This window comes from Serinus canaria, chromosome 2, assembly GCF_022539315.1.
Source record: "Serinus canaria isolate serCan28SL12 chromosome 2, serCan2020, whole genome shotgun sequence".
Classification (NCBI taxonomy): Eukaryota; Metazoa; Chordata; class Aves; order Passeriformes; family Fringillidae; genus Serinus; species Serinus canaria.
This window is the reverse complement of record NC_066315.1, coordinates 141,965,665-141,991,643: the sequence shown is the minus strand read 5'-3', so window position 1 is coordinate 141,991,643 and position 25,979 is coordinate 141,965,665. Positions and strand designations below refer to the sequence as shown.

At 39.0% G+C, this 25,979-nt stretch overlaps 1 long non-coding RNA gene across 2 annotated transcripts in view; it reads right to left on the bottom strand.

The window, feature by feature from the left end:
• Positions 1-1,835: 1,835 nt before the first annotated feature.
• The window catches only part of LOC108961996 (uncharacterized), a 190,744-nt gene continuing 166,600 nt past the window's right edge, over positions 1,836-25,979 (bottom strand). For both annotated transcript variants that reach the window (XR_007776989.1, XR_001990432.3), the window contains exons 4-6: positions 10,709-10,789; positions 4,287-4,374; positions 1,836-3,051 (exon numbers count right to left, since the gene is read on the bottom strand). This is a non-coding gene — a long non-coding RNA (uncharacterized LOC108961996). The remainder of the gene's footprint in view (positions 3,052-4,286; positions 4,375-10,708; positions 10,790-25,979) is intronic.

Genomic DNA, 25,979 nt, shown 5'->3' with positions numbered 1-25,979 from the left:
TGTACTTATTGCCTTCCTGAAGATTTAAGTGCTTACAAGTGGGATGATGCAACAGGGAGTTTGGCTTTATGAGCCAAACTTTGTGAATCTGTTTCAAGGACTTTACTTCTCTGGAAAATGGAACATTTTCTGAAAAATAACCCTGACTATTTAAACTTAAAATTCCGAGCACTCCACATCATCCCAGCTCAGGGGTCATGCTCTCTCAAGTTTGTCACTCCTCTCAGAAATTCCCACTGCTCATTGGCATTTATCTAGAGTGCCTGTTAACTCTTAATGTGGTAGATGTCTCAGGAAGAACAAGTAAGGATACACAACAAATAGAGACACCATAAGACTGCTGTTCTGCAGCCCTTCCACCTACTTCATCTTTCACTTGAAGAACAAAAATTCATGAATGATAAACTGAACCATAAATTTGCCATCCAGGATGCCTGTCCCAGATCCACAAGTGCATTATGACAGACCTCACTGAACAACCTCAAGTCCTGATGTGTGAATAAATGTTCACCTTTGGGGAGATGGCCCAAACTGTTAAATTTCTTTAAACGTGCCTCAGAACAAAACCTCTGTTCCTTAGAAAGGAAACCATATGATTACTGGAAAAGCATCTTTTCTGCCTTGAGTTCCAATTTAAATAATTTCCATAGGCACAGAGATAATTCCCCAGAACTTGTAGATGTAGCAATTTAAGATATTTAATTTCTCTGCCTGCTGCACTTGCGGGCCCCTACCTTGGAGTTTCTACACCAGCTGAGTTACATTTACAATTCATGCAGACCCTAAACTGCTTTTCCCTTTTAGCTCTGGAGCAGACAGGAAATGCATCAGACATCTCTTAGGAGAAGCAGCAGTGAGTGATGTTCTCCTACATGGATTCTCTCACTCATTAATATTCTGTTATTTTGAGATGTGCTCTGTGCTGAGTGCTCTGACAGTGCCAGTGCAAGGCCTTTTCTCCGTGAGAATGCTTCATGAGCTGCATGAAGGAAATGATAATAGTAAATCATAGAGAATATAAATTTAGCATATTTTCTGTCAATTCCAGAAAGAACTAAGGGATACTCACAGTAGCTTGGCTTGTACTTGTGAGTACTGCAAGCACACAACTGCCCTTCGTGCATTTCCTTACCAAACAAGATAAAACCTTTATGCTAGAAAACATATTACTCTTTAAAATCTTGAAGCTGACTTCTGTTGGAATTTGGGGTATAGGATTTTGTTTGTTTGTGGGGTTTTTTGTTATTGCTGGTGTTTGGTTGGGGTTTTTCCTTAAGAAAACAGGATTGTACAACTAGGAGGAAGCATTTTAGTTGTCATGAAGAGCTGCTAAGCACAAAAAGCTCAAAGTAAATTTTGAAGTACTACCAGTAGAAAGTGAAATTAAGACTTCATCTCAAACTCTGGTAATATGATTTTATAACTGCAGGAAAAGCTAATTCCTGAATGTAAAATGTAGGCATAGCTTTCAACATATCTTCTTTTGCCTAAGCTTTTTTGTGTGATGATAGGAAAGGCAAAAATGGGCTCACTTTGAGATATTCATCTACATATTTACTTCTTTTGAAATTCTGGGTGCTCACAATACTTAGAAAATTAGCTTTGTGTTTGCTTTATCTCAGTATTTCTCCACTATCTGACAAGAATATTTTCCTACTTTTTAAAAATAATAATCAGACTAGGTTTAATTTGATTTAACCTGTTTCACTTTTCCACTAAGGCAGCCGGATTCTGGTAAAAGATCCATTTCCCCCTTTATGTGCCCCTTAAAAAAAAAAAAAAAAAAAAAAAAAATATATATATATATATATATATGCATTCAGATAGATGTTCAGTTTTTAAAGTGGAGTTTGCGAAGAAAAGAGATCAACAGCAAGGAAAAGAACAGCCGCAGTAAAGACCACCTCTGTACTAAGAATTTCTGCTTTGTTAGTGACATTCAGAAAAACACATATGAAAATGAAGGAAAAATGTCTAGTACAAAAATAAATAATATTGCTGTATAACTATTTAGAGATATGGTCACATTTCTATGTTCATTGTGCAGTTACCCTCAATTGTTGTGTTACTTCACCACTCTAACATAAGTGACAACTTCTTGCACGAAGAAACCTTTTTTCAAACTAGTTCATGCTGTGGTAAAATACAAAACAATATGCAAGTTAATTATGTTCACAAAGTTCTGGCTGTTTTACAGCGTATCAAGACAGTTTGATCTAAAGTTAATTACTCTTGAATCTAACTTCCCAGCTGTGATTTGTGCATTGATTTATAAATAAATCTATAGAAGATGCAGAGATTTAAGGGTTTGCTATCTTTGGCCTCCAGAGCTGGTCATTTTTGGTACTGATTTATGTGACATCTTACTTATCAGTCATGTCCTTCTAACTATTCAGCTAATAAAATTGCAGTTATTTATTAGGGACTATCTTATATGCATTAAATGTCGCAAACTGGCAGTAAAGGTAAGTTAAACCAATTGATTAACCAAAACACCAACACACTGAAAGCAAAAACTTAGAAACTAGGCTTCAGAATGCACAATGAAGTCTTAAAGTTGATTTTGAAGCAATAAATCTTTACAGGATTATAGTTTCAAGCGCCTGAATAAATCACCTGCTCATTCTGCATGCTAAGCACCTATCAGGTCCCAGTGGCATGAAGGAAATTTGTTGAAGGCTAAACATTGTTTTAAAAGGAAGAATCTTCTTCAATTCCTAAAATAAAGGTTAGAGAATTAGTTAAAAGAATCCACTATTTCTTTTAGTAGCAACATGTTCTATAAAAATAGCTATTAACTTCAAGCTTTGTATGTTTTATTTAGCAACGGGATCTTTAGGCTTGGTTGGTCTATTAGCTTCCACTTAGTTCAAATTCGGCAAGAATAAAAGCTCTCAAAATCTCAGTTAAAACATCTCCTGTCTCTCACCACGCACTCTTCACAGCTTTGCACAGAAATACAGCTGAAGCACAACACATGATGGAATGGAAATGGAGTGCACAATTTTCCTACTCCAGCTGCATGGCATTGGGAATCTGAGAACATGCATTCTGAAAAAAAAAAAAAAAGTAAAATTGTAAACAAAGTTAACAATATTCACCTTTGTGGAGAAAAAAAAATGGAAGAAAGCCACACATTAACCAGCACAGTAGCAATCTGTCTTTTCTAAACTTAATTAAGCAACTACCTTAGAGCGTCCTGGAAAGAAATGTCAGCTTTTCAGTAGAAAGCTGGAGTAGGGAGTAAAGCAATGAGAGAATATTTGTAGTAATTTCATTCCTAAAGCTTACTTGCTTGTTAGTTTTATTAGAAAATAGGAGTGAAATGTATAGTCAAGACTTCCCATTTTCCCTCTCCTAGGCTCTCTCTCCCTCCCACTCAAGTTCATCCCCTTTCTTTAAGAAACTGACTGGGACACTGCACACAGATTTTAAGAACCTGATCTGGCAAAAATATAATTGTCTGTTTAGTGCCCTTAGATTTAGTCAAGAGACAGTGGTACTAACTTGGCTATCAAACAGAAAATTGAAGTAAATATAAGGCAGCCCTGCAGAGATTTGATCTTAATGGATCAATGATCTTAATGGATCTCTTCCCACCTCAGGAATTCTATGCTTCTGTAAGCACAGTAGTCCTAATGTCCTCTGGTAAGAGGAGCTATTCAAATTCCCCACACACCACGTGGAGGAGGACACTTCTCTCTAAGAAAATTGGTCAGGCAGGTGTGGTCTTACCTCCTACCAGACAGCTGAACTTCTTCCTGCCATCTTTGATAGAACCTACAGAGACTTTCATTAAACTTTGCAAAATCCAAATGGATGGAGGAGAAAGCTTCACCCTGCTTGCACCGACAGGTGTAACCAAAGTGCTTTGAATTGCCCTCTGGAAGCACTTCCCTCTTTCCATTTGAGTTTTGGAGGACAAAGGCTTTTACTTCAGGTATTCTGAGGCACAATCAAGTTAATGGCCTGATTCAGAACCTGAAACAGCCTGGTAAATATACCCCACATGAGCAATGGGCAGGCTTTCCTCAGCCAGTTGCACAGACCATTTTGTTTGTACAAGTTCTTTAGCTCTCAATAAAGAACTTTGCCTACTACTGTAAAACACCTCATCCTGCACAGCCCAGCCTACATAAAGCAAAACTTCCTAATGAAGTGACTCTCTAATAAGAAACTTTCTCCCAGAGCACCCTGCAGATCAAAAGCCCTGAAGGCACAGGGTAAATATGAAAACATTATACATCAGCTAATCAATTAGGGATGATTCTGGCAATTGTCCTTACCTGGAAACTATTGTCCCCCACATCCCTTTAGAAATGTACTCCTGCAGTCCTGGATCTTCAAGCAGGTGCTCTGACAGCAATAGTTCGTCTAAAAGGCAGGAAGGAGTGTGTAGTTATCAGTCAACTGGGGTGAAAATCAGGAGATAGTATTGTCTCAGGAATGTTTTGTTTGTTTGTGACTATGAGAAGTATATATTTTACCTTGCTGTCCACCTTTCAGTGGAGAAGACAATGCAATGTCTGTGTTACTAAGAGAGGGAAAAAGTTCTAACTGCAAAGATCAGACAATGTAACAAAGCTGGACACCTCAGAAATTAAGAACAGAGACAGTACTCTGTCATCTATATAAAATTTAAATATTCGATTTTCAAAAGACACTGAATTACCTCCAGGGTGATCTTACAAAAAAAGGGAAAAAGGTGAGTCAATCAACAGTAAAGGAAAATCTGAAAGCAAAAATTGACATATTAAGTTTTCCTTAACAAAGATCAAGGGTATTTTTCATTGACATGGCCATCATTACTAGAAGCAGAGCTCTCAGCAATATGTCATGGGAGGATGGTAATTCATGCTGGACCAGTTACTCCTTCCCTGTGTATTTCTGCTCTTAGTTAGATGGATGTGCTTAAGCATGACATGATTTTTTTTTAATTCATGCTGTCTTTTCAACAGAACAGATTCCTTACTGTTTCTGGGAAGACATCACAATTGGCCATGTTTTTTTCAGAGGAGCTGGACTTACTGGGCATGTAAGCAATTTTGGAAAAAATAGGTTATTTACTGAGTGCTAATACAAATGTAGGAATCTGTCCTCTGTTATTTTTAGCTTTCTGACATTAGTCATGACAAAGGCAGTGTTTGCACTGGGATAGCACTGGTCTGTTGCCCGTAGCAGAGACAAGATCTCAGGCCTGGAAAAGAAATACTTTAGTGATTCAAGATACCAGGAAATAAAATTTTTCAGCAGAATCTGAAGAGGAGAGAATAAAAAGCAAAGGAGTCTGGAGAGCAAGCATTAGATAAATTCACAGAAATATAGTCTCTCTGTGTGCACAGCTCATCTCTGAAGGTACAACATGAGTTTTGAATATAATCAAGTACGTTGATTATAGCAGAACAAAATGACCTGGTTTCAGACCATGAAAGGTTCAATGAGCTTTTCCATTGGTTCTAGTTGTGATCTTTAATGTCAACAGCAAAGTGTTACAGTGGAGCTTCGACACCATTAGAAGCTGTGTAATGTCACACAATAATTTGTAGAGATTCTTGAATTTCAGTGTTTGACGGCACCAAGGTCAAGCATATTTTGGTGCTAGTGAAGACAAGAAAGGGCAAAAGAGAAGCAATGTCTGGGGAAGGAAGGAAGAAAACAGGGGAAATACAGAAGATGCACATTTAAAAGGTTCTGTTCTTAGGAAGACTTCCAAACCCCTCACAGTATAGATAAACATGTATGTATCTCCCTTTAATTCTATATTAACTGCTCAGTTGTCTAATGAATAAGAACAAAAAGGCTCATTAATGTCAATGCTGGCAGGATGTCTGAAGGTAAGGTGAGGTGAGAAAGGGAGGAGGTTTTAGGTAGAGTGAGAGGGAGTGAAAAATCATCTCTAGTCCTTGTTGATAAGATAGAAAGGATGTTTGGGGAAATGAAGTGAGAGGAAAATTGCATACATGTGTTTCCAGAGGATCTCTAGAATGTAAAGGTAAGTTCTGATTAAAAATCAGAAGAGGTCAGGAAAATTTTGCCAGGCATCAAAAGACAAGGGAAAAGAGGGGAAGAAAAGAAAGATTGGTAACTGTTGTGGTAAGGATGTTTCCACTTCTGAATCATGTCACAATTGAGTATGAAGTTTAAGGGAAGGCATAAGAGAAAACACATATAGAAAAATGGCTCACACTTTGAAACTCAAAATATCATATCAGTCCATTGCAGTAACACCCTGATTTCCAGTGAGGAAAATCACTTTGAGAGCTCCTCTCTGAGTCCTCAGAATCATTAAGAATTAGCAGATTACTTCGTTCTGTAATTACTTTAATCATATTTGTTCTGTAGTTATCTGTTGTTAATAGAGCTCTTTGATCTTCTTAACTGCCTTCCATGCAATTAGGCAGTGGTGTAAAACACATGGATAATACTTTGCTAACGATGCACTACTTGCACAGAGGAAGATGTAAGAGCACATGGTAATTCTCCGTGAGCTTTTGACTCAAAATGTTGCAGACATATTTTATCATGTTTATTTTGCTGTTAACTGAACATCAGGCATGATTGCTTGTTATGTCGTTGATTGCTTGGCTTAACAGCCAAGAGGTTCAATTAGAAACTGCTAATGTTGCAGAGGGTTTCTTTGTTCTGAACTGGGTCAGATTCCAGGATGTTTATGTGTTGACCCTGCAGCCTTGTTTAAATGTTGGGGTTTCACAGCAATGGCACTTCAAAGAATTGCACTCCTTGCAGCAAGAAATATCACCCAGAAATCCCAGTCCTATTGATATTTGGTGTCTTCTTTTGGGCCATGTAATCCACTCCTATACCCTATGCTGCACAGTTTTGGGTGGTCATCTTCCCTGGAATCTTTGGCACAGCAGGTGGCTAATTCCTGTTTTCTTTTTCAGAAGTTTCCATCTTGACCTTCTCATCTGGAATTTAACTACCCAAGCTACCAAGGTTCTGTACAATTTCACATTCAAACCTTCTATAGACATTCTAGTCTCTAACTGAAATCTGTAAATGAACTTCAGAAGACTTGCAGATGGATGGAAAAAGTCAAATGTCACAAGAACTTGAAAATATGCTTGTGAGTCAGACCTAGTGTGGCACCCAGATCAGTATTCTGTTTTCAGATTCTGCACAAATAAATGACTATCAAGAAGGACATGAAAAAATGGTCACTAGTGTAATGAAAAAAAGTGAAAAGAGGACAAAGGAGAACTTGGAAGATTCTCATTCTATTAGTGTCCAATGTAGGTCTACTGATTATAAAAATCTTCCAAGACTCTGAGCATTAAAGTGATTCAGGAGTTACTCTGGAGAATTCTGGTAAGGAGGTGACATAAACTTAGAATTTAACTAAGTCCACCAAACAATACCTATAAGGATTCAAATAATAATTGGACTGAATCATTCCAAAGGCTCCTTGTTGAAGAGAGAGGGAACCCATAGTTAATAGTTTTGACTATGTTTCTGATCAAAACTATTAACCCACAGTTAATAGTTTTGATTAATGTTTCTGATACATGTTTCAAGCTCCTGGCCTGAAACTGGTTTACCAGCATTTTGCCCATCTGGAATGTTTTCTCTGTCAGTAAAACACATCATTACTAGAAAGAAGAAAAAAAAAAAGAAATCAACCTAGCTTTGATTCTATGGGTATTAATAAATCTACCTTTATAACAAACAAAAAAAAAATCCTCAGTGAAAACATGTTCTTTAGCAACATTCCAAGAAATGCACAACTAGTTTGGAAAGCAGTATAATTTGCCTTTCAAAAGGCAAATAAGTCTGAATATCTACCAATAACCACATTTTCCAGCAGGAGAGACAAGCAAGATTTTTCTCTGCAAGTTAAGGGCAGGCAGATAGTGGCAAGAGAAATACAGAATTCTTTGTGAATTGGACCAAAATGAGCAGAGCAGTGTTTGATCTGAAATGAAGTCTCTGAATGCGAACTACTGAGTGTAGTTTTTAAGAGCTGATTTTTTGTTATAGTAGGCATTATAGATGAACTTGTAGAAAGACTAAATAAATCAGGCCCTTCCCTGAAACAGTCAAAATACACAAATTCTTTGCCTGGATTACACTGTGGAGCAACAGGAAAGAGTGGTGTTTCATTACTTTTTAATCAATATTTCTATAAAACAGCTTTAATTTTTTTTTTTTTTTACATTTCATCCTTTCCTCCATCTTTCAAACCATATTCCTCCCTTCAGTTAGATGCTTTCTGATCAAGGAAATTTGATTGCTTTTATTTTTTAGGTGGGCCTCACACCTATGAGATTACAGAAGAGGACACAAAATGTAGGAAGTCATATATTGAGACATTGTGATTTTGTTGTCATTTTATCAGTGTTGAAACTGCTTATTTTCCTATTGTATAGGTGGAACAGATTTCTGCCAATATAACTCACACCAATGAGTGTGAGTTTCAAAGGGAGCTCTAATCCAATGGTGTAGTTCTTAAGTGCAAGCTATGACACAAGTATGGACATGGCAGAACCTAATTCACCATCCCTGTGCCTCCGTGGTGGACTCTACTCTGCCTGCTGCTTGGACAGTAGAGAGTTTCAGGGCTTCCACCTGATATTACACTGTTTTCCAGCTGTTTCCTTTCAACACAAGGCCAGACTAAATTACTGCAAACAAGAGGTCAGCTGGACAGAACCTCATTGGTTTGCAATGCAATCAAGGCAGTGGATTTTCTACAAACCTACTTCTTCCACATGCCATATCCTGAAATACATCCCATACAGTAATAGGAATTCCAACTGAGATGATAATTTTGCTAAAATATGAGGATACTCCTACTGCCCAAGCTGTTTTGCTGATCACCACACAGGCGCTGTTCTGACAGACCTGAATCACTGCAGCCAGTGGGGAGAACAAGGTCTCTGAGAACAAAACATGAAGTCAGCTGAAAGCAGGCAGCACAAAAAGCTTTATGAGTCTAGTGAGCAGGATGGATTCTGTTCTATAGATTCCTTTGGTTACATCAGCTCCAGGCTGCAGTAAACATGAAGGTGGGTATTTTCCTCACCTTGGCCTGTTCTTCAGTGGATAACATAGCATAATTAATTTTAGTATAATTAATTTTGGCAGTAAGAGGGTTCAAAATGAATTTAAGCCTTCAGTTAATCCTAATAGGTGCTGCTGAATCCATTTATCACCACCCTTTGTGACTGGCAGCCAACACAAAACCCTGTAGTAAATGCAAAACTGGCAGCTTGCCCACAGAGCTGGCAGGCTCTGAGACACTGAATGAATGAGAACACGAAGCGAGCAAAAGAACTTTGATTTTATATGCAAGAGCCCACTGGAGCTCCAGCAAAACTCTGTTCTGTTTAAATGTCCCTGCTAACACAACACAATAAACTGACAAGAGACAGCAAATCCACTTGACTAAAAATAAAACTGAAATCCAACATGATATGCTTGCAACTGCAAGACGAGCATTTTTTCAGCCTAAGAGAAACTCTGTAATTATTCCAGGGGTAGGATGGAGGCAGAAGACAGGAAACCTGGGATGGCTGGATTATTCATTGCACCTGTTCTAAGGTTTGCATTACACTTGCTTTATGTTGTTCTCCTTACTTGATAACTACATAAAGATTTAATTTGAATGGAGGTTTCTATTTATGTGGAAAAATCAGTAATGGTGTACTTCTCTTGGATTCACAAGTAGCATGCTGAGAAAAGGGCAAGGACTCATTTTATTTTATTTTATTTTATTTTATTTATTTATTTATTTTATTTTATTTTATTTTATTTTATTTTATTTTATTTTATTTTATTTTCAGAAAATAAATATTCTTATTTTTATAGTAGCACTGAGGAGTATCAAAGCGGAGTAGAATTCTACAGTCAGATGCTACACATATAAACATTAAAAGAGAGCTATGAGGCATAGGGTATTGTTTTATTTACACTACACATGATGGGAAGAGAGTACAGATGATTTGCTCAAGATCACACTCAAGATAAACATAGCAGAGCCTAGAACCAGACCCACATACACCAGATAGGAATGAACCATTATCAGGAGTTGCAGTTGATACCCAATAAATCTAGTTCTGTTGCTTCAGACTTTCAAACACATCTACATGGTTTTGTGCAAAATATCTCAGCACCAATCACTACAGGAATTGCTGCCTAATCTCAGCCTCAGGATGATTCTCTTTAGAGCTTGCAATACCCAAGAGAAATCTGAGGTAAGGGTACCTGGTGCTCATTTACATCATTTTACCTATTATTATTACCAGAAATGAGTAAATGCCCTGAAAAATTCAAGTTTTTCTAATCATACAGGCTCACTCCTGTTCCCAAGAACTTCCTGAAGGTAAAAAGAACTGCTATTTTTAGTGTCCTGATAATGGGAGGAAGGAGGACATAGAACCAATAACTGAAAGACTGACTGAAAATTTCTTTTACTTGTTGGGATTCAGGAAACGTGACATAAGTAAACAAGTGCTGCTTTCTGGGCTAGATGCTCTGTGTTCAAACTCAGCTTTTAGACCTAGAACTGTCACAATTTATTTTTCATTAATAGTGTCAATGATGCATAACTCATCTCCCTATCTTAAGAAGAAGGAATCATCTAGCTTGGATTTTACTTTCTGCTCCACTTCACTTCCTGGCTATATAACATGCTGAACCTTTTAAAAATAGCCTAATAATTAAAACACATTAGCATTTCCTGACTCACCATCTGGATTTGACCTACTTCTGGATTAAACTTTGTCAGCAGTGGGGATGGTGTCCAGGATATCCTCTTGCAAAAAAACACCTGCATTATAAAAGAGAATTACTTAATCTGAGATCCTAACATGAGACAACACTTTGGGTTGCTGACTCAGTTTTCAGCATGGGGAAATGGCTTGATCATCAAAATTCTTTCAAACACATAAGAGGCAGTATCACCATTTGGAGAATAATAGTCTCAGGCTGTGTGAAAGGTTCAATTCCACATATGAAAACATTTCCTATGTTAGTAAAAAAATTTCCCTTGAGACTTCCTGCTGACTCCACTGTGGTGACTCTTCAGCCCTATAAATAATGAAACAATTCCAGTATCCCAGTAAAGCCTTTCTTATGAAGTATAGCACATTCAAGCTCCAATAAAAATGCTTCTGTGGTAACAAATGCTTGGTTTCAGCTTCTTAGGCTTCCTGACATCCTGAAGGCTATTTAGCATGCTGCTTCTGTCCACATCTCCATGGCCCAGAGAGCTTAGCAATTAAGCCAGAAGGATTTATTAGGATTTCTTAGGGTGGCCCAGCAGTATATATGAGATGACAGAGTTTCAGATCAGTTCCACTCCTCTGAAGCACACATTCAATACACACTTCTGATCACAGAGAGATGACAGAGAGTGTGCTTCCTTCTCTTACTTTGTTTCAAAATTGCAATGGATACAGGTAGGTCACACAAAAATATAGATATACAGTTGTAGTTCCTTTCTCTTTTACTCCTTCATAGCAAAGCTATCATGTTAGGGCTAGACTGAGCATCTCTCTGTCATGCAGGGAAACAACACACATACCTGGAAGACACAGAGCAATCTTTGTAATTTTTATCTTTGTAATCTGTGTAATTTTTACAACCTGACACTGAACTAGGAGTTCACACAATGACCTATTGATTAGTGTTACAGAACTCATGCATGTGGTGGAACTTGACTCCCAGGGCACAAGCCCAGGGCTACAGAAATGAATAGAGCTCTCCTCTTAAAGACCACAAGTTATGGATTAGCCCCTGATCCTGAGTGTCTGAATCTGAGTGATCCAGAAAGAACTCAGTTCTGATTTAGCCACTACCATTATTGCTTTCTTTCCAAAATAAAGACCAGTGTGTTGTGGTTGGTTGTTGACACTTCCCACCTTGCTTCCCAGGCATCCCACCTTGCATGGGGCACCCACAATTTCTGGGATCAATAACACTTTGAGCAAAGGTCAAAAATCTCAGTGGGTCTGCTCAGCACCCTCAAGGTGTTTCAGTAACTTTCCAATCACCAGTTTGTAGTGTAACACCCATTAGCTAAAGGACAGGGGGGAAATTATTGGTTGTTTTTTTTACCTTTACTGAATTTTTTTTGACCACTACTGAAGAGAGGAAAAAAATTACATGCTCAGATGCCTTTTGCCTACAGAGACACTGACATGGTAAAGTGTGGGGTCTGGAAAGGAGTAATGAACATACCAGAGGCTGGAAACAAAAGGTTTTTCATCAGTGTGGTGGTTTCCTTATTTTTGACAACATATGATATAATATGAAGGAGCCTTTCTTTGAAAGAATTTTTTTCTTTCTTCAACTTTGCAGGGCAGGGAAAACTCAAGATGTCTGGTTGAGGGATATATCAATGTGGTGAAGTGAAGGATGAAAGCCCCTGCCAAGCTTGTAACTTCATGGGGCAGCTAGTCATGTACGAACCACACTCAGCTCACTTCTATTTGGGAGCAGCTGATACAATTAAAGGTGAAAAATGTCCCTGACTGAGGGGAGAATGTTCACTTAGAGACACAACCACAATGTCACTGGTTTGGCAGGCCATGTCACAGGCTCCTTGAGGACTGGGGTCTTCAAGGAGGCCACATCCCTCAGCACGTCCCCAAAGTGTGCAATGAGAAAGACTCGTGAAAGCCACAGACCTCCACCCTAGGAGGTCCAGCTCTCCTTGGGGGGGCTGTATTTTCCTATTCTTGATGGACACAGCTATTCCCTCAGGTTCTGGAGCCACTGATCCCTCAAAGGGACATTGAAGCCTCCCTGCTTCCCTTTGCTAGTCCTCCCCAAACCCAGCCTGATCTCTCACATGATCTCAACATCAACGTTTGCCTCAGCTGGTGCAGCAGCAAGTCAATATGGAGCCTCTCCTTGTATAGAGGAGCTGCAGGATTTGGCTCATCTCTGATCTCTACTGAAATAATGTTTCCATTAGGAGCAGGAGAACCAGAATGGATGGAAGAGAGTAAAATTAATAGTATGCAGAGATTAAAAGACAGCACATCCTAGACAGATGAAAGAGAGCACTGGTGAAACTTCTGTGACTATAAAGAGGTCATTCAGTTCCAGTATCTTCACCTCTCTATGAAGAGTGCTGCTGTCCATTACCTTCATACAAAAATACCAAATGATGAACTTTCAAGTTATTTGTATTCTGATCTATGAGGCTATCCTTCTGCCAAGAGCCTTTCAAGCAGGTCCTAGCTGTCCAATTTATTTTGTCCACACCTAGGTATGGTTTTTGCTCTCTCAGCACACATAGTTCTGCCTGATGCTGAGAGACATGGGCACGCACGCTCTCCCTTTTGTCTTAGAAACTCACACCTAAAGAAAGAGAAGAATCTAGACCACTGACAAGCAAAAGAATGTTATGGTGCTTTTAGGTGAGTGTGTGAAGCACTGGTGACCAACTTCCTTTCCAACCTGGAGCAAACTTTCCCCCTGCTGTAGCAAATTCACTCTCTGCTTGCTCCATTTGCAGCTACCATCAGTCTTTGCACTTCTTTCACAGGATATTCTGAGCTGGAATGGACACTGAAGGATCATTGAGTCCATTCACTGTTAAGTGAATGACCCAGACAGGGACTGAACCCACCAGCCACAACCTTGGCATGATTAGCACCATGCTCTACCCAGCTAAACTAACCTCAGGGTCCAGTGTTTAAATTTCACAGAGGCAGTAACTGGGATAGAGACATCCTGGGGTGAGTAAGTTTCTGAGAAGATGCTTAGGTTTGTAAGAAGAGCTGAAATAAGATGGAGATTATTTTCCTCAATCACATTTGATGCTTCACAGAAATGTCAGATGTGTGCCAATGACCTGGGAGGGACTGGAAAAAGACTGTGTTTTTTCACTCCTTGCTGCATAGTGGCAGTCATATTGTATTTCCATTCATATACCACTTGAGACTAATTAGTGTGTCTTTGTCACAGGATCTTGGTGTTAATGGACTGACTGGGTTAGAGTCAGAAAGGAATCGTCTCCCCAAACAGAGGAACTGGCTGGGAATTGCCCACTGGTTTTCTGGCTTTCCTTTGTGACATGACTTGCTTTCAAGAGTCATTTGGTAGAGATGGAGCCAGTCCTGCACTGCCTATAGTCTGTTTCCCTGCCCTTGATGAATCCAGAAGCTTCAAACTCTACTGAGTTCAGATAGTCCACTGGAAAAGTCTCACACTGCTTACAAACCTAGTGCCAGCTGTGATTGAGTTTACAGACCACTGGAACTTGATGAGATTCTGACATCCAGAGCTGAGTTTCCATTTAGTTTATGAGCACTTGGACCCATGATTATTTGGTATCTCTAGTGTCAAGAACAAAATGGATGTGATAAATGAAATGAAAAACCAGCAGTGCTCTGTCAAGACCAGCCTGATTACTGCATAATAGACATTAGTCCTCAACAAAGAGTTTTGCTTCTGTAATGCCCAGAAGACCTTGTGGATAAGATAAAGCCTAATTTATTTAATGGTTTTCATGCCCAGAAAGAATAAAGACATCTCTTACCCACACATCAGGAAGTGGACCTCTGTAAACCTTTGCTTGGAAAAGAAAATTAAAATGGATAATCATCTTTTTGTCACAAGATTTTCCTGCTTCCTTTTCTCAGGGCAGTCGGCAGCACTTTGCAGCTAGTAAATCTGTTTGGCAGGTAATCTGCCACCCATAGACCAGATGCTGCCCTGGCAAGGTTCGCTTTCCTGTTGCCATGGAAAAGCTCAGGCAGGGATGCCATGGCAAGTTGCCAAGGTAATTTGATGGCACAGGCCTTTGTTAATTGAAAGAGGGAAGCAGGCTGGTGCAGCCTGCTTTTCCCTGCCAATCAAGGCTGAACTTTGAGCAGGGCAAAGGACTAATTAACTGCCTCCACCAGCTGTTGGCTCCAGCATGCCAAATCTGACAAGTGGCCAGGGCCATGCATCCTTAACCCTTGCTGTCTATAGAGGACAGGCAGCAGTTAATGAAACTGTTGGAACACTTGTAAATTTTGCTTTTCTTTGAAAGCCTGGTAGTGAGGAAGAAAAGGTAAAGTGGTTTTGTTCCTCCTGAAGAACTGCAAAAGCATGTTTGGGTGGCTCATGACTTCCCCTTTGAACTGCTGAAGCTGTGAGGACACAGCAGCATACCACTCGTGGATAGACTCTCCAGGTGCCTTGCAGAATAAAAATGTAATGTGCACTAAAAGTTTCAAGGCTGACTAGTTAAAGGGATCTGATTCAGCAGTTGCAGGGAGAAAACATCTCCAATGCTGACTGTGTTTGCCTGCAGACATCTCTAGTTCTCACTGTGCTGGAAGAGCAAAGCACTTTGTGTTGAAGGAAATGTGAAAATAAACCTTTCTGAAAGTGACTGGGAATAACTCACGAGTCCTGAGGTTTCCTGCTCTCATTTTGGGCAGACTCTTCCAGCATCCTTTGTGTTTCATAGCGTTTATCCAATGAAGATTACAGTAACTGCTCATTCTGAATATAAATCTTTTAACTTTCAAGTGAATTAATTCATTTTCAGATGAATTAATTCAACTTACCAATTCAACTTACTCTACTAATGGAAGAATAGTTACCCAAACTGCTTCTTAAATGACAGGCAAATTATTCCTGGCCCAATCAGTTCATTCCTTTAGCAAAACAAGGGGAAGGTTTTTTGTCTCTGGGCATCTGACTTGCCTGTCTTATTGCTCAGCAGAAAGGATCAACAAGTTTCAGCCATGGGTCTTACAGCTGTAATGGATAAAATCCCTAAACTAACAGCATCTTTACTCAGAGGTTAGTTTTGCCAATGTATGTCTACACAGAGAGAGAGAGAAAGACTAAGAGCTACAGTATTCTGTTGTTTGAAATAAGTCTGTTGCTTAAAAGGCTCTGGGCAGTGTAATTTTTACTTTTATAGGCATGTCTTGGATGTGTTTGACTTTTCAAATCCTCTCTTCAGAGATCCAGAGGGGTCTGTTTATAAAATCTGCCTCTCAGACTCATTCCTCTATGAAGTTCAGAGAGAAATTTCTACTTCTATGTATAAATGTGTCCCTGATGTTTTCTCCTTGGAAGAATCTTCTTCCAATTCAAACACTTCCTTTCACAGACAAAAAGGATGTCTCAGGCTGTGTTTCCTATACAGCCCCCTGCACACGTGTGTGTGTGTGGTGTGTACAGAGAGAGATGCTCTGGCTGCTGTGGGAGCCTTTGCACAAAATCTGAAACATTAGCTGTAAAAGCAGCAGAGAGAAATCAGTGCTTCTTCTGATCAGTTCATTTTTCCTGCCAAGTAACTGCCTCTGTCTTTTCCTGCCTCAGGCTGCCTGCAGCAGTTGTCAAGCCTGAGAGGGACTGAGCTGACTCCTACCTTCTGCTCCCACCAGAATTAGGAATTAATGCATTTGCACAGCAGCACCACCACCACCTCTCTTGTGCTGTTTAGCTAGCTGGAAATCTACCATGGAAACCAACAGGTCAAGGACTGAGCTGAGGTTGGGAAATAAATCATAGCATGGTGTCCTGTTTTCAAGAGCCTTCTAGTCACTGGTGGAACCTTGTACTTGGTTTCTCCTCAAACTCACCAGAAACTTGCCAAATACCTGCAAAATATATATCTACACATATATATGCAACCATACATGTGGGTTTTTCCACTTCCACACCCATTCTGTGCTTAGTGGGTTTGGTGATGCCATGAGCCCACTGAGGGTATCTACCTGAAAAGAAAGTATGGAAGTTTATTGTGCTTATTTAAGCTTTTTACATGCTACAGTATTTAGCAATAAAAAATGAAATACAAATATTTTGCCAGATTCCTGCGTAAGGAGAATATTTTTTCAAGTTTTATGCCTTAATAATAGGAATAAAACACTTCAAAGAGTTTCCACTAGCACTGTGATAGAATAACCACCTTCCCCTAATCTAGGGGAGAAGCTCCTATTCCCACTTCTTCTCTTTGCTAGAATTAATTGGGACCTTAAACTTTCTGGCTCTTCAGGGATTAGTCACTGGAGGAAAAAAGTGAATAAAGTCTCAGTCCCCAAAAATTTGTTAGTACTTGGAAGAATACAAATCACACATGAAAAATCACAGTCTAGGAATATAACAATGATGTCTTTTGTCAACAGACTGCACAGTAGGTGGCTCTGCCTTTTCAAGATTATTAGAGGGATGGAGCACCCTTCCTATGAAGAAAGACTGAGAGAATTGGGATTGTACAGCCTGGAGAAGAGAAGGCTTTTGTGGTGACCCAATTGTGGCCTTCCAGTACCTGAAGGAAGCTTACAGGAAAGATGGAGAGAGACTTTTCACAAGGGCGGTGGTGATGGGACGAGGAGGAATGTCTTCAAACTGAAAGAGAGTAGGTTTCAATTAAATACTACAAAGAGGTACTTTTGTGTGAGGCTGATACAGGAACAGGTTGCCCACAGAATCCGTGGATGCCTCATCTCTGAAAGTGCTCAAGGCTAGGTTGGACAGGGGTTTGAGAAATCAGATCTAATGGAAGTTGTCCCTGCTCATGACAGGGGAGGTGGAACTGGATCCTAAAACCCTTCCAACCCAAGTCATTCTCTGATGATCAAGCACAACCTGATATCAGGAGTAAATGTAAGAGCCAGGGCTTTTGTGCTAGAAAAAAAACCCTAATTTACATAGGATAGACAGAAGTTAATGTGCAACATCACTTTGAGGTAACTCATTACCTGTATTGTTGTTGCTCACATGGGTGATAAAGAAATTATTAGGCCATTTTCTGCTCCTTTGGGGCTATAATAGTACAGGAGAATTTTAGGGCATGGGCTTGCTATGGGTGTATGAACAGCAAAAATCAAGAAGTAGGTTAGGACTTTCACTGTCTCTGTTGAATGCATGCCCCAAGATTGCATAATTTCTCTGCAGTTGCTAAGTTCTTGGATCAGTCTTCCTGAGACATAATGACTAGAAAGCAAATTTAAGTCTCCATCAACATCTTACTTGTTGCCTGTACAAGGGTGTCCTTTCCCACCAGCATATTTACACATGGAATGCATCCTGGGTTTTCCAGGGTTATAAGGCAGTTTTAACCTGTGTAAACTACAATTTGTTGCCCAGATGCAATCACTGTTGCTAAAAAGGTCATGCATGTACTGCAGATACTGGGAGTCCATCAGAAGCCTGTGCATATTTTGTGAGTAGTTAAATAAAATATATTTAGAAACATTAGCACTTCCCTCTGTGTGGTAGTGTGACCATGGTATCTGTAGAAAGGAAAATATGAATCTGTTACCAGCAACTGCACCATGTATATAGATTTTATCATAGTGTCCATATATAGATCTTCTCATCGTATCTTCACTTTTACTTTCAGTCTTTTACAGAAAACTTTCAACCCCCTTATTCCTACCAGTCTGAATCACAGCTTATATTTTATTCACACAAAAAAAAGATCTTCTTAAGTGCTCCTGCTATTCCTAGTTGATATGACAATTTGTGTATGTGCAAAACTAAGAGCAGATAAACCATTTTAGCAGAAATGCAAAAAACTTGTCATGGTCATAATACTGTAGCATTTCTTCATCTTCCTATGAATTAATATGAATTTGAAAAATTCAAAGAAGACTAAAAGTCCATTAAAAAAAACAAAACCCTGAGCTTTTCTACTTTCTGAGTTGGCTACCACTCAAGATTTCTCAATATCTCAACAGTTCTGTTTTCATTTGGTGCTCGATGTGTTTCAGTAGACAAAATGGAATGGGTGACAAACTGTTGCTGATGACACATAAGAATCAGAAGTTAATGACAGGAATGTTTTTAAGACCAGCTCCCTGTGATAACATTCTCTTGGATTTCAGAACTGAACATGATCCCTTTGAAACATAATTGAACACAGGATATTCCATTAAAAGTTGTGATGACAAATCATTAAACAGTTTTGTTCTGAATCAGGTAAGTTGGTCATAACACAGAAATCAGAGAAGCATTTCCTGGTTTTAGCTCCAATATCAACATTTTGAATTGGCCTGGCCTTCAGAGTTGTGTTAAAACTCATTATTGCAGAAAGGCACTATTTATGGAAATTCCTTTGAAATGGACATCTTATTGCAAATGCAATTTTAATCAACCAGAATAAGTAAAACAGATAATATTGAACAAAAAAGCTTCTGATAGTCTAAAATTTTATCAATGAATACTCAGCTACTAATGACGTGTTGTGTTTCATTTTTGATCTATTATTTGTTTTTTCTTTCATTTGAAATTTGCTGTCAGTTATAAATGAAAGCAGACCATCCTTGTTCTCTGGAAACTTAAGTATAACTCACCCAATGTTATACAACAGTCAGGTAACACAAAGTGAAAACATTCTTGGAATTGACCCGTAAGTAGTGCTTGTTCTCAAACTGAGCATGGTTTTGGTTTTACAATTGTGGTTTCTTTACTTTAAAAACTAACTGGTTTCAAACCTGCTTAGAACAGGAAAACCTAGTGCAGTTGCTTCCTCCGCCCAGTATGGTTAAAACACAAACTTACAGAAGCTCTGAGGCTGTTATAGGTGGCTGGAAAGTTAGGGGAAAGAACTGACTGAAATTTTATTGATGGAGTAGGTTAAAAATGCATCAGAAATTCCATCCCCTTCTATAATCATCTTCAGCAGTGGGTGATGTTGACAATGGAACTAGTGCTGGGAAAAAATGTCCTGATAATTCCCACCCCAAACCCAACACTTAATTATCATTCATAGAAGAAAACCAAATTATTTCCTACAAATAAAAGTTTTTTCCCTCCCCCTCACAAGCCTTGTTAATTTCAGGCTGAAGAAAAGGTCTTTTGTGAGAAACAATTGCTTGTATGATGAAAGCAGAAGCTTTAGGATTCACTGGGCAGGGAGAGGTATCTTTCAAGGAAAAATATTACATTGGGAAAAGGGTGAGAAAAGGGGAATGGGTGTGCCAAAGTTTCCGATCATTTGTTACAAGTTTTCAATAGCAGTCTAAACATGAAATTTCCCATCTCCATGCCAGTAAAATACTATTTTACTTCAGTATGTAACTGACCAAAGGATAACCAAATCTACCACTGCATGATATGCTGTAAGGATAAGCTATTTTTTGTGAGGCTAGAAAGCCTAGGCTGAGAGGGGCTCACAACAGCTGGATTGATTTCCTATAACAATCTACATTATATGGAAGATCATTTTTTACCACTGCCACTGACATCTGTCTATTGAGGAACTAAGAGTACCCAGAAAAGACCAAATATGTCTGTTTTTGTGAGACACTAAATTCATGTCTTTACAATGGAGTCCTTATTTGGAATTTAGTGTTTAGAGCAGAAGGACAGGTTTGGTTGGCTGAGTGAGGAATTCTAATACTTCATCATCTCAGGTAATTTGTAATACTTGTATTTCATTTTCACTGTCCAGTCAGTAGCAGGGAACATATCCACTACTTAAAGCAAGATGGTCTGGAGACAAGCAGCTTAGCACAGCCATTCTGCAAGGGTGTGATCTTTGCCTGTGTTTCCTCTGAGAGATGGAAATCCACTTTCTGTGAGACTGAGTTAGTCAGTAATCCTTGTCCATGGAAACAAAAAAATAACTGAACCCCAGGAAAATCTAAAAAAAGGGTGTTGAAATAGGTAATGATTTATCTTCTTCTGAGATTAGAGTTTCAGTTTTCTTCTCTGGCCAGTACCATTTAAATAAACAAACTTCCTATTGCTTCTGAAAGTGCCAAAGCACTGTACATAAATCCTTCTAAATTTCCTTCCTGCTCCCTCCCACAAAAAATAACTTAAAACATCTCTGTTTCACATGTTTTTCACAGAGACACTGAGCAGAGATAAAAGAAAAAAGAAAAAGGAAAAAAAAAAAAGAAAGAAAAGGAGTTTCTACTTTTTGGTTATGAGGTTTTTCAGTCTTCTTGTCAGCAAAAATGTTCATTCTGTACATGAACACTTTAGTTAACTCTTCTTCCTCTTCTCTGCACTCACAGAATCCCTTCCTCAGTTCTAAGGCTTACAATGGCACTCAGAGAGGGCACATTACACTCCACTTCCTCTGCTAACCATCACAGTATCCCCCCCACCCCTTTTATTCCTCCTTCCACACAAGGAGGACCTTTTCCTGAACAGCTTTTCTGTTCATCAGTCCTTATCACATTAGCAATTACAGAAGATTTTAATTTATTCATAAGTAGCATTCACCTAGATAAATACCAGTGGGCAGCATAAAGGCATCCTGACATCATCTAATTCTGCCCTCAGCTCCTGACAATCAAACAAGATTGGTTGATTCCTACAACTTTGTTCTTGCCCCGTAAAAAACTTTCTAAATTTTGCCAAGTTACACATGCACAACTGAAGACTGTGTCAGCACTGTACATGCAATAATCTCACTCTTTGTTCAGTGAAATTGATTAAGAGAATGGCTCTGGAAATGTGTAGAAGCATTGATGTGCACAGGACTCGAAGGAGGATGTCTGCACATGCAACAGCACCTGTGCAGACCTTTCATTCTCAGGCTTTTATATCATCCCCATTGCTTTGGTGAGCAGCCCCTCAGTCATTAGATGAAATACCTGTTTTCTTCAGGATTTCCCTGTGGAGGTGGATCCCTGGATGTTTTTGCCCTCATTTTTCTTGAGGGATCTGAGAGCTTGTCGCTGAGTCTCCTAGGGTCTGTATGGGTTCACTGTGGACATTTGCTTTGCAAATGTGGCATTGAAAAGAACTGTGAATATTGGTCCTGGTGTGAACAAGTTCTGTGAAATGAATAAAAGGGGCAAGGTGAGGCTGCAAAAACAAAATTATTTCAATTTCCGTAAAATCCATTCATGTTTTGTAAGGATTGGATGACCATGTGGTTGAAAGCTAAGTGGCAGCCAGTAAAAGACTCTATGTGCATCAGACAAAGCAAATTCTTGCTGTAGCTGGTCTAATAATCAGATAAATTGCACCATGTCACACTGAGGAGCTTTGGCCACTCATGTAATGTATATCTCAAAAACTCACAAGACTGTAGATGTAAAGATATAAAAACCTAAATTATTTCCCTGAGTGTTTTTGGTGACTATTTTAGAGTTCTGGTATGTGTCTTTGGTTGGAAGTATTGATCATTCTGATCTTTTGCACTAGCTACTGAGTGATTTCAGACCAGTGCACCCCATACAAATCAGAATAAGCTCTATTCATAAAGCATATGTGTAATGTAGTGAAGATAGATTCCTTTGCTTGGGAAGTAATATGTCTAAAGTAGAAAACAACTTCTCCTCTTTTTGGGTCACTTTCTACAGAAAGGAAGCCAAACCTCATGAGACTTCATGAGAAAAGAAATTAAAAACAGTGCCACTTGAGACAAATTTGATTTTTCTCAGCTCCTGAATACATAATTAATCTTGTACTAGCATCCTGACACGGCAGTGCAACAGACAGTTACTTTTCAAAAAGGCAATTATTTATATTCCAGGTCACTGTATTAAAAAAACAGTGACTTAAATTAGGTTTTTAGATGTGTACACATAAGAACAGAAATAATTAGTGATCATTTGGAAATAACTCAGTCTGTAGAATAAGACATCTTTATAGACCTGTTTTGTAGGACTTTTCTCTGGTTTTCAGAAACACCTGAAACTTTCCTGAATTATCTTATCACCTTAGAACATGTGATTGAGATCCCAGAAAATCTTCAGCCTGGAGAGTTTACAACTCTGCCCTTCTTACTCCTGTTTATGAAGTCCTCTCCTTTCATAACTGTTGACTTCTCTGAGACAGTGATGTCCTCACCACTGTATTTCCCCATGACAGAAATCACTTGTTACTCATCTGATCTTTTGGTGGAGGAAAACGTTAGACAAACACCAGAGCTATTGGCTCAGCCACAAAAGTCAGAACTGTGTGTGTACATAAAGAAATACCATTTCACACTTCCACCTGGGGGGAGAAGTGAAAGGTTTGTGGTGAGTAACTGGTGCTGCCCTGGTTGTGGGACAGCTGATCATACCCAGAATACAGGAAAATTCCCTCAACATTTCTCACACAGGTGCATAATCTAAGAGAGGAAAGGCTTTTCCACTATCTATAATTTGAACTGTATGTCATTTTTTCCCACCCTTCTTCCCACAAATTCAACAGCTCAGTAGGTGACGAGTGTTTTTAGAAATGAATGGGAAATTTCTGAACTCAGCACTGTGTTAGTAAATAAGTTGACAAAGCAGATGGTTTAATGTAGTGGAACCACCATTAATGGAGGACAGGCTTTTAAATAAAAATTTATCACTGGAAATATTTCTCTCATCTCAAACCTTGGACTGAAAATGCTCTAGATGGATGTAAGTTCACATATAAGACCTTGAATCTGGCCAGTTAATTTCAGCTTGTAACTTCAGAGATCTTCTGAAGAGCTTGTCAATTAGACCATGGTGGGCATCTCCTTGGGAGGCTTCAACTTATTACATGGAGGCTTATACCTCCCCTTGAAGATGGGGAGTTACAGAATGAAAACAGTTTGGAAACATTGATTTAGACTGTTTGGGAAAAGCCCAACAGAGGCTCAGACACCCTGGCTATGTTGCTACCTCAAGAAAACCCTTCCTGTCAGAAGGACTGAATTGGAGACAATAAAGGATCATTCACAGCCAAGGGGGAATAAAAAAAAAAGGTGGAAGAAAAGTGCTGTTGGTTAGTTGGCAGACTTGAAACAGCTTTACTGGCACTGAGAACCTTTGTGTGAGCATTGCTTTAGCCAAGGAACAGCTCTCAATCCTTCTTACACAACTCAGTGAGATGTAATTCCCTTAATACAAAGCCAGGAAAACCCAAAAAACACCAATGAATCAGAGAAGTATCTGCCTGAGAGCAGTGCTCTGGAATTTATACTGAAATCTGGAATTTATACTGAAAGTCCAATTGTAGCTAATATTTACAAGATGCAGGTTAGTAAAATATCCACAGAAACTCTTCACTTTCTTTTTGTATCACTTGCAATCCTAACTGCTGGATAAGAGAGGAAATGTTTGCATTAATTAGAGCATAGACTTGAGGGCCAGTAGTCCCAGGTTATTTTCCAGCTCTGGCACTGATTTGCTGTTATCCAATCCTTATATTTATTAAAACCGTATTTACTGAAATGATTCAATAGTGCTAAAGGCTACAGTGACTTAAGCACAGTTTAGCTGTGTGGAGTGAGGCATTACTGAAGTGAGACATTACTACCAATAATGCTCTTTGGCAGTAAATCATAGTAGCAGTAACCTTTAAAACCAAAACTTTTGTAGTTGACTCACCAAAAGGCACACACACTTGAACAAGAGCTGCTGGGTGTGAGTCGCATCCTGTGGGACCCACCTTTCTGCCCTTTCTCATCTACTGAGTCTCAAATTCAACACTCCAGAAGGTTTCTTTCTTACTTCAGTTCGTTTCCAGAGGAAGATGAGTTGACCACTATAGAGTGCTTTTGAAGGTCAAAGCAGTCATTGTGTACAAAAAAGTGTCTTTCTATTTGATCTGGTAAAATTTACTTCTGTAAAATCATTCAGCCAACAAATACAGAGATACTACAAACAAGACTTTTGAAAAGCTAGTGTCACTTGTCTCTTCTTCATCCACATAATGAGAAACACATGCCATATTTTTTATTAATGCACCATGGTATTAGCACAAATTTTCATATTCTGAGAGTTTTGTCCCATTGGAACAAAATGACAGCTTAAAACATAAATTCAAAAGCAGTTCAGTTACCATATTTATCTATATTGGCAAGACAAAGAACTCTGAGACAGCACTGAGATTTAACCAAAAAAAAGTAAATCAAAATTGTAATTAGGTGAGATGCTGCAAGGGTAGTGCATATAGCTAATGTGCTCAGTCACTATCACCTCTGCTCATTCCTGTTGGAAACAGGTAAAGGGTGATGCTAAGGCAGGGAGAACTGCTGTGCTCCTCCCCACATTTCTCAGATAAGTTCAAGTGCAGTAAAATATTTGTATGCACCAAATTTAATGCTTTGCATCTCTTCAGGCTTGCTGAACACATGCACATCACAGATTTAATATCTGAGCAGTAAGTCTGACATGTCCAGAACCACAATATTAAGGGGCAACACTTCTGGGAAGTGCTGTACCAAGTAGATATAAAACTGAGCTGAGCCTGTCCTGCTGAAAGACTTAATATTTTTGGACCCAGTCTGATTGGAGTTAATACACAATGGATTTAAGTGAGACAGAAATCCTGGACTCATGTATAAATCCAGAGGGGTTTTTTAACAGAAATATAGGACATGTTCATGGAAACCATTATTGAGAGGAATAGGAGTCTGGAAGTGTTGGCTTGCTTAGTATGTCAAAATTAATGCTGAGAAGGGATGTCATTCCTGACTCTTTATGCATCAGGGTATATTCCATGAAGAGAATCGATTATTAAAGCTTTAGAAACATCTCAGCATAAGGCTGAAGAGTGAAAACCTACCATGCATGACTCAAGGCTGGAAACTGGCTGAAAGGCTCTTATTGCCAGGGGAGGGAGTTTCATGGAACAATGGAAATAGTGGGACTGAAAAAAAAGACTTGCTGTGCTCATAATGGTACATGATCTGTTTGGGAGTGGGACAGGGTGCCAAAGGATGTCAGTGACAGTCAGATAAATGCAATCAAGATCCTGAAGTCACATAAACTGTGAGGTAAGCAGGGATTTGTTTGTGGTGGGTTTCACATCCAAACCATAAAGGGTAGTACCACAAGGATTGCCTTAGACACAGCTTTGAGGATGTCTGACACTTTCACAGCGGAATTCCTCTCTTCTTTTACTTGGAACCACAGCATTTCATCCATACAGCTTTTCAGCTTGTGAAGTAAATCAATCAAAGCAACAACTCCAATAAGCAACAGGCTGAGCTCAAGTGGTCAGGCTGTAAACATTTGACTTGCATTAAGAATCTGACAGTGCAATACCAGCTCACTTTCCTTCTTTTATTAATTCGCTTTTTTTCCTTTTATTTTTCCTTTTTTTTAAATAATCCTTTCTAGCCA